This window comes from Rhincodon typus, chromosome 32 (assembly GCF_021869965.1).
Source record: "Rhincodon typus isolate 14 chromosome 32, sRhiTyp1.1, whole genome shotgun sequence".
NCBI lineage: Eukaryota > Metazoa > Chordata > Chondrichthyes > Orectolobiformes > Rhincodontidae > Rhincodon > Rhincodon typus.
The window spans coordinates 34423766-34433318 of NC_063363.1; positions in this window are offsets into that span (position 1 = coordinate 34423766).

Genomic DNA, 9553 nt, shown 5'->3' on the forward strand with positions numbered 1-9553 from the left:
AGCCGCCAAGCGTAGTCTAACCAACTCTCTATACAAAAGAAGCAATATTCCATTAGCCTTCCTAATTACTTACTACACCTGCATAGTGCTCTTCAGTGCCTTATTGACAAGGCACCCATGTCCCTTTGTACTTCTGCACTTGCCAACCTCTTACTTTTTAAGCCATACTCTACACATGTATTCCTCCTATCAAAGTAGCTAACCTTACATGTTTCCATATTACATGTCCCATTGGTCATATTCTTGAATGCTAAACAAGCCTATGTAAATCCTCGAGAAAATGTTTTACATCTTCCTCACAACACACATTCCTGCTGAACTGAAAATATTATATATGGTCCCCACCTACAAATCATTGATGAACATTTGGAACAACTGGGGACGGAGTATTGATCCTTGTGGTACCCTACTAGTCACAAACTGTTAATGTGACAATGACCTATTTATTCCTACTCTCCGTTTTCTCTCTGTTGGCTAATCATTAGTTCCTACATAACCAGTACATTACCTCCTGTACCATGTGTTTTAAGTTTGCTAAGCAACCTCCTGTGGGGTTCTTATCAAAAGCATTCTGAACATCCATGTCTATTACGTCTAAAGATTGCCCTTTCTCAATTTTGTTGGTAACATGCTCAAAAAACTCTAATTTATTTTTATAACATGATTTTCCTTTTGCAAATCTATGCACACTGTGCTGAGTAAGATCATTTTATTCAAATGTTTATCATGTGCTTCATAATAAACTCTAGCATTTTACAAAATTCCCTAGAGTCTGGAAAGGTGCAATGGAATCAAAGTTATTACATTTTTTAGTGCTATTCAAATAAGGAGGGTGAGAGAAAACAGAGAATTGAACGCCCGTTGTATCGGGAGAGTGCTAGAATCTCGCTTTAATAAGGTCTTAACCATGCACTTAGAAAATCATTGTATGGTCAAACACAGTCAACATGGTTCAATAAAAGAACAATCCAACTAAAAGTTTATTGGGTTAGTATGAATGTATCTGTTAGGGTAGATAAAGGGGAGCGACTAGATATGGTATACTTGGATTTCTAAAAGTCATTTGATAAAATATCACACAGAAGATAAATACACAAGATAAGAGTTCATAAAGTAAGATATTATATATTGTCATGGAGAGGAATTGATTCATAGAAGAGACTAAAAATTATGGAAAGTGTAATATTTTCAAGCTGGTAGCCTTTAGCTTGTCATGTGCAACAAAGATCAGTCTTGAAGCCTCTATCATTTACAACCTAATGTAATGGCTAAGATGATGACACAAGGAGAAATACATGGTGATGACAAAAAGCTAAATGGAAAAGTAACCTGGTGGAAGTCACAAAGTGAGAGGGACAGGTTGAATAAATAGGCAATAACGGTAAATAATATCTAATGCTGGGAACTGTGAGATTATTCACTTAGCTGTTAAGGCATGAAACTTGTAAATGTTGATATTCAGTGAGACTTAGGTGTACTCATATAAGTCACACAAAAGGCTAACATGCAGGTACAACAAGCACTTAGAAAGGCAAATGACATGTTGACTCTATTGCAAGTTTGGCATTCAGTAGTATTACTTCAATTAGTTAGACAACACTTAGATTACTGTGTACAATTTTAATTTCAACATTTAAGGAAGGATATATTTGCATTGAAGATTATGCAATTTAGATTCACTCAATTGGTTTCTGGAATGCAAAGGTTAAAGAGTATTACAGTCGTACAGCACAGAAACAGTCCCTTTGGCCCAACTCATCCATGTCAATCAGGTTTCCTAAACCCATTTGCCTACATTTGGCCCAAATTCCTCCAAACCTTCGCTGTCCAAATGTCTTTCAAATGTGGTAATTGTGCCCACCTCTAACACTTCTTCTGAAGTTCATTCTACGTATGCCTCACTCTCTTTGGGAAAAATAGTTACCCCTCAGGTCCCTTTTAAATCTTTCCCCTCTCACCTTAAACTTATGCCATCTAGTTTTGTGCTCCCCTACCCAGGAAAAAGGCCTTGGAAATTCACCTTATTTATGTCTTTATTTTATAGGCCGCTGTAAGGTCACCCCTCATCCTCCAATGTTCCAGGGGAAAAAAGGTCCTAGCCTATCCAACCTTTCCTCATAAATCAAACCTTCCAGTCTTGGTAACAACTTTGTAAATAATTTTTGCACCCTTTCCACTTTAATACCATTTTTCCTATACAAATGATTGGATGTGTAAGTTGTGTTTAATTCTTTGAGATTTAGAAGAATGAGAGATGATATCATTAAAACATACAAAACTCTGAAGGGAAGTCTGAGGTAGAGTCACTCGAACCTGAAACGTTTACTCTGATTTCTCTCCACACATGCTGCTAAACCTGCTGAGCTTTTCCAGCAATTTTCATTTTTGTTTGTGATAACACCAAAGGGGTTTGACAGGGTAGGCATTTAAATATTGTTTCCCCTGGTGAGAGAACTGAATATAGGACACAAGGGCACAATCGCAGGATAAGGGTGTCAATCATTTTGGACAGAGATGAGGAGAAATTTCTTCATTCGAAGGAATGTGAGGTTTTGGAATGGATTACCTTGGAGGTTTTTTGATGCTCCATCATTAAGTGTATTTAAATTTAAATTTTGGTCTCTTAAGGAATCAAAGATTATGGGGAATGGGTGGAAAAGTGGAGCTGAAGCTAAAGATCAGTCATAGTTTTACTTAATGGTAGAGAAAGCTCAATGGTCAGTGTGCTCCATTTTGGATCCTACTTCTTACACTCATGGAAAAGGAAGCTTATTGGGCTGGAACTTCCTTCACAGATGGTGCCCATTCTGCATCAGCCAGTATGTACCTCATTACACTGAATCCATAACTTGCTGTGCCCGGTTGTCCTTGAACCAAAGAAGTTTAGCAACTGAAGAAATGAGTCTGTGATTAAAACTGATGGAGATCAGCTGACTGAGCTGCTAACTTGTGTAATGCTTAAATGATGTGATTCAAAACTTTTAGAAATGCAAACCTTTCAACAAGCATAAGTGAGTTGACAGAGGTTCTTCAATGTAGTTTCCACCCTAACGTTCTTCAGTATTCTTGGATGTATCTTATCCAGTCCTAGAACTTATCTACTTTAATACAACCAGCCTTTCCAATACATCTGTCTTGAAATGTCTCAGGTTGCTTTGATGTCCCACAACCCCAATTTCACGACCGACCTGCTATAAAACCATTATATGGAAGTACATTTAAAATCAATAAAAGCATCACACAGGCAGAATCATGTTTGCAATCAATGCTGCTTTGATAATTGAGATTTTTTTGGATGATTCAAATAGGTGAGACCTCTCATTTGAGAGTTTAACTTGAGTGTATGGTCCTGCAACAATGTAGCCAGTATATCAGATTCATAATGTAAGTGAAAACAAGGTTGAGTATAAAAGGTTCAGCAGAATCTGAGAAAGGAAATAAGAGAAGCAAACAGAAAACATGAGAAGATATTGGCAGCTAACATGAAAAGGAATATAAAAGTCCTCTATAGGCACATAAATAATAGCACACAGATAATAAAAGGAGGATTGAGGACAAATAGGGACTAAAGCAGTTTACACATGAAGGGAGAGGCATAGCTAGGTTGAAAATTAATATTTTATATCTGCTTTAATGAAAGAAGACTGCACTGCCAAAATTGTGGAAGAAATTAGCATGTTGTACAAGGTTCGAGAAAAGTCAGTATTGCAAAATCAAAAAGACAATGTGACAGATAGAATGTTAAAACGAAGTGACAACTCAAAGTGTTCAAACACCCCTAGCTCTTAGTAACTGCCATCTTAGTAAAACCTAATCACATTTTTGCCCTAGTCAGTAAAATAAGTGCATGTTAGCTGAACATTAAAAGAAGAATAAAACCTGCACCTCAGGAAAATGATGAGATTTCTGGAGAACGCTAAGCTTTGGACTATGAGATTACTGTTATCTGTCACGTTGGCTTGTTTGTATCTCTCTATAAATATCTTGTAACTCTGCATTGCTGCAGAGTCTTTGGTATCTAACCTTTGTTAGCATTGACTCTCCGTGATATCACGAATAAAAAGTTTTCTTTACCTCGAAGACTGACAGCTGCAATCTGGTTATTTGCGTATTAGAAGAAATTCTCCGACAAAAATCATTGTGAAACGGGAAGTAACTGAACACTGGACGGACCAACAGTTGGTGAAAAGGATGTGTTAGAATGGCTGGTTATAGTTAAAGTAAATAAGTCTACAGGACAGGATGAGTTGTGCTCGAGAATATTGAAAGAGGCAGGGGTGCAATCTGTAAAGTCATTCATTGTAATCTTTTGATCATATAGGATTAGTGCCAGAGAACTAGACAATTATAAAAGTTATGCCCTTGTTCTATAAAGGCTGTAAAGGATAACCTAGCCAATACTGGCCTGTCAGTTTATCCTTGGTAGTGGGAAAGCTTTTAGAATCAATAATCTGGGACAAAATGAGCAGTTATTTGGACAATTGTGGGTTAATTAGGGAAAGCCAGCATGAATTTCTCAAGGAGAAATTGTGCCGTTCCAAGTTGATTGGGTTCTACGTGAAGTAACAGAGAGAAGGATGAGGGGAAAGCTGCCAATGTGGTGTACTTGGACTTCAAAAAGACATTTGATGAAGTTTTGTAAGATGATTAAAATCCATGGAATAATGTGACAGTCAAAGCATGAGTGGCTGAGTGACAGAAAACAAAGTGGTGTACTGTATGTCGGTTTTTCAGTCTGGAAGTGTAAGTTGTTTTATTTGACCTATAGTCTTGACCCAGACTTGGGTGTGTAGGGTCCAGTTTCTAAGTTTGTGCATAACAGATAAAATGATATTATTGTGAATTATGGTGGACATAGTAATAAACTAATAGAGGAGATAGGCTTTTAGACAGGGCAGAGACAAGACAGATAAAATTTAATGGAAGCATTAAATGATTAATTTTGTAAAACACAATGAGGAGAAGCAATTTAAGATAAAGAGTGCAATTCTTAACATTGTAGATGTGGAAAGGATGTTTTCTCTTTTGAGAGAATCTAGAACGAGAGGTGGAATTTTGAAAGGGCCTAAACACTGGGAAGACTGGTAGCAGAATTGAACAAGAACCCCCATGAGGCCTATCATGGCATCAGGAGCAACTCGCTGCATCTTTTATGTAACTGCCAAGTGGTAAGGAGGGCTTTCTCATTCGGCAGCATGAAGTTACCGACTTTGGGGGTTATCGCTTATCAAATGTCTTATTAAGAGCAAAGGTCGCCTCAGTAATGCATGTCAAGCAAGTCAGACAACAAATATTCTCAGTCAATACAGTGTAGAGCTGGAGGAACACAGCAGGTCGGGCAATATTACAGGAGCAGGAAAGTCAACGTTTCGGGTTGGGACCCTTCATCAGGAAGTTCTGATGAAGGGTCTCAACCCGAAATGTCAATTCTCCTGCTCTTCTGATGCTGCCTGACCTGCTGTGAACCTCCAGCTCCACATTGTGTTGACTGAGAATATTTGATGTCTGACTTACTTGACATGCATTATGCTCTTTGCTCTTTGCTCTTAATAAGGCATTTGATAAGGGGGAATCAACCCTGGTTCAGTGAAGAGTGCAGGAGGGCATGCCAGGAGCAGCACCCCAGGTATATCTGAAAACAGAGTAAGCCACCAAACAGGACAACTCGCGTGCCAAACAGGGAAAGCAGCAAGTGATAGACAGAGCTAAGCAATTTTCATCAACCAACGGGTCAAATCTCAGCTCTGCAGTCCTGTCACATCCAGTTGCGAATGGTGGTGAACAATTAAACAACTCACTGGAGTAGGAGGCTCCACAAATATCCCCATCTCAATAGGAAAAGCCCAGCACATAAGTACAAAAGAAAAGGCTGAAGCATTCACAGCAATCTTGCAGCCGGAAATGCCAAATGGATGATCCATCTCGGCCTCCTCCAGCGGTCAACAGCATTACAGATACCAGTCTTCAGCCAATTTGATTCACTCCATGTGATATCAAAAAATGGCTGGAGATGCTGGATACTGCAAAAGCTACAGGCCCTAACAACATTCCGGCAATGGCACTGAACACTTGTTCTCCAGAACTTGCCGCTCCCCTAGCCAAGCAGTTCCAGTACAGTTACAACACTGGCATCTACCCGACAATATGGATAATTGCCCAAGTATGTCCTGTACACACAAGAAAGGACAAATCCAACCCAGGCAATTACTGCCCTTTCAGTCCACTCTCGATCATCAGTATGGTGATGGAAGGTGTCACTAACAGTGCTATCAAGCAGCACCTGCTCAGCAATAACCTGCTCAGCGACGCCCAGTTTCGGTTCCGTCAGAGCCACTCAGTTCTTGACCTCATTACAGCCTTGGTTCAAACATAGACAAAGCATTGAATTCCACAGGTGGGATGAGAGTGACAGCCTTTAACATCGAAGACACATTTGCCCAAGTGAGACATCAAGGAACCCTAACAAAACTGGAATAAATGTGAATCGGGGGCAAACTCTCCGCTGGTTTGCATCATACTAGCACATAGGAAGATGGTCATGGTTTTGGAAGTTAATCATCTCAGCTCCAGGACATCTCTGCAGGAGTTCCTCAGGGTAGTGTCCTGTGCCCAACCAACTTCAGCTGCTTCATCAAGCTCTCTCCATCATACGTTCAGAAGTGGGGCTATTCGCTGATGAGTGCACAACGTTTAGCACCATTTGTGACACTCAGGTACTGACGTAGTCCATGTACAAATGAAACAAGATCTGGACAATATCCAGGCTTGGGCTGGCAAGTAACATTTGTGCTGTATAAATGCCAGGCAATGACAATCTCCGGTAAGAATAATTTAATTACTGCCCCTTGACATTCAAGGGTGTTTCCATCACTGAATTCTCTGCTATCAACATCCTTGGGTTACCATTGACCAGAAACTCACCTGGACTTGTCACATAAACACAGTGGCTAAAAGAACAAGTCAGAGGTTGTGAATACTGTGGTGGATAACTCACTTCCTGTTCCCCAAAGCATGTCCACCGTGTACAAGGCACAAGTCAGGAGTGTGATGGAATACTCCCCACTTGCCTGGATGGCTGCAGCTCTAACAACACTCAAGAAGCTTGACACCAATCAGGACAAAGCAGCCGGCTTGATTGACACCTCATCCACAAGCATCTACTCCTTCCACCAGCAACAGTCAGTAGTAGCAGTGTGTACTATCTACAAGATGCACTGCAGAAATTCACCAAAGATCTTTGAATAGTATCATCCAAACCTGCAACCACTTCCATCTAGAAGGACAAGGGCAGCAGATAAATGGGAACACCATGACATACAAGTTCACCCACAAGCCATTCACCATCCTGATTTGGAAATATATTGCCGTTCCTTCAGTGTCGCTGGGTCAAAATCCTGGAATTCCCTCCCTCATGGCATTGCGGGTGTGCTTACGCCAAATAGACAGTAGTGATTCAAAAACCATCTTCTCAAGGGCAGTTAGGGTTAGGTAAATAAATATTGGCCCAGCCAGGGTTACACACTTCTGAGGAAGGAATTTAAAAAATGCTGTGATATGCAAAAACCTCTGACAAATTGATAATTGTTTATGCAATCATTGCCGAGATAAGCAAAGTCTTTACGGGCTATTCTAATCTACTGTAGGCCCTGCTCTATTTTGAAGTCTGTATGTTAGTGCCTATAGATTCTTCAATGAGCATCTGATAATCCATGTGGTTTTGGAAGAGTTTGGCCTGTTTTTGATGATCCACGTTATGTTAGATTAGTTTGGGCTGTTTCTAGTGAACCAAACAAACACGCTATACTTGCTTAAAGCTTTGAAAGTCCCTCTTTTGTCCAAAAAAAAACAGGAAAGAATAGTTACTGGGCAATGTCATCTCGAAGTTCTATCAGCTGCTAGGCTGGGAAACATCTGCTGACTTTTGAGTGATAAGGGTCAGATGTCTCTGTCAGATAAAGGTGTTAAAATGAATTTTGGCAACAAGGTGCTCCAAAACCAGCCCCATACTCTCAGGCAGGCTAGAGCTTCAGCTGAAAGCCTGGTGCTTGTATGATGATAGCTCTGAGGACTCGTCTGTTCACATGTACATCTATCATAACAGGAATCAGGTGATGTCAGACTCATCCTCAATTACCAGAGGAAACAAATCTGATAGAATAGGTCAGGAGACAGTTCACCACAAAACTGTGGATTCTGCATGAATTCTCAAATCCTCACAATTTTATCTTTCAACATGAAACATTAAGAAGCAGAACCCGAGAATGAGATTAATTGAAAAACTTTTGCAAAGACCTGACACAAGAATAATGGTTTGGCTGGCTTCCTGTGCTGCCTGATACTATGTAACTCCAATGGTTTTAATCTCTTTGCTGTTGTTGGATCATGTCCTTGTTTCTTTAACAAGTGAGACTAGCTCCTCCTTATCTATTCAGTCCAGTCCACTCATGATTTTGAAAACATCTATCAGATCTCCTCCCAACCTGCTTCTCTCCAAGAAAAGCAATCATAAACTTCTTCAATCTATCCTTATCACTGAAGTTCTTCATCCGTGGAGCCATTCTTGTCAACTTCTTTTGCACTCCCTCTGTTGCATTCACATCCTTCCTATAACATGGCACCCACAATTGTACACAATACTCTAGCTGATATCAAACAAGTTTTGAAGTTCCAAACAGAACACTTGTTTCAGGGATAACAAGGTGTAGAGCTGGATGAACACAGCAGGCCAAGCAGCATCAGAGGAGCAGGAAGGCTGATGTTTCGGGCCTAGACCCTTCTTCAGAAATGTTTCAGGAGTCTCATGTGAGATGTGTGGATGATATGGCCTGCTCAGTGGAGCTGATTGATTGTGGTCAGTGCTTCGATGCTGCAGATGTTGGTCTCTATGGGAACACTGACATTGGTGCATTTACCCTGCCCATGGATTTGCAGTATCTTGCAGAGGCACTGTTGGTGGTATCTCCTCAGAGTTTTGTGGAGCACCCTCTACATAGTCCATGTCTTTGAGGAGGCCAAGTATCAGGACTGCTTTGTAACAATGTGTTTGTACCACATTTTGTCGACCTTGTCTTCCTCAGGCAACCGAAGGCTGACCTGGCACACTGAAGATGGTATCCTAACGTCAATGTGTGTCTTTGTTGACAAGAGGCTGCCAAGGGATGGAATGTGGATAATGTTGTCCAAGCCTCGTTGGGAGGGCAGTACACAGTGATAGGGCAGGTTGGTACAGGGCCTTTTGTCTTATGATTATTTAATATAAAGCCCACATTCTCAAACACCTCAGTTAAAGTGTTGATGATGGCTTAGAGCTTAGCGTCCGTGTGTGCACGTGCAAGAGTTCAATGACTGAGAATAGGATGACCTTGGTCTGACCTGCAGGTGGTAGAGGATGATGACAGAGTTAAGATAGAAGACCAGCCATAATCTCACTGAATGGTGGAGCAGGTACAAAGTGTTGAACAGATTATCCCTGAACCTATGTCCTTGCATTCCTAAGACAACAAGGTGCAGGGCTGGATGAACACAGCAGGCCAAGCAGCATCATAGGAGCAGA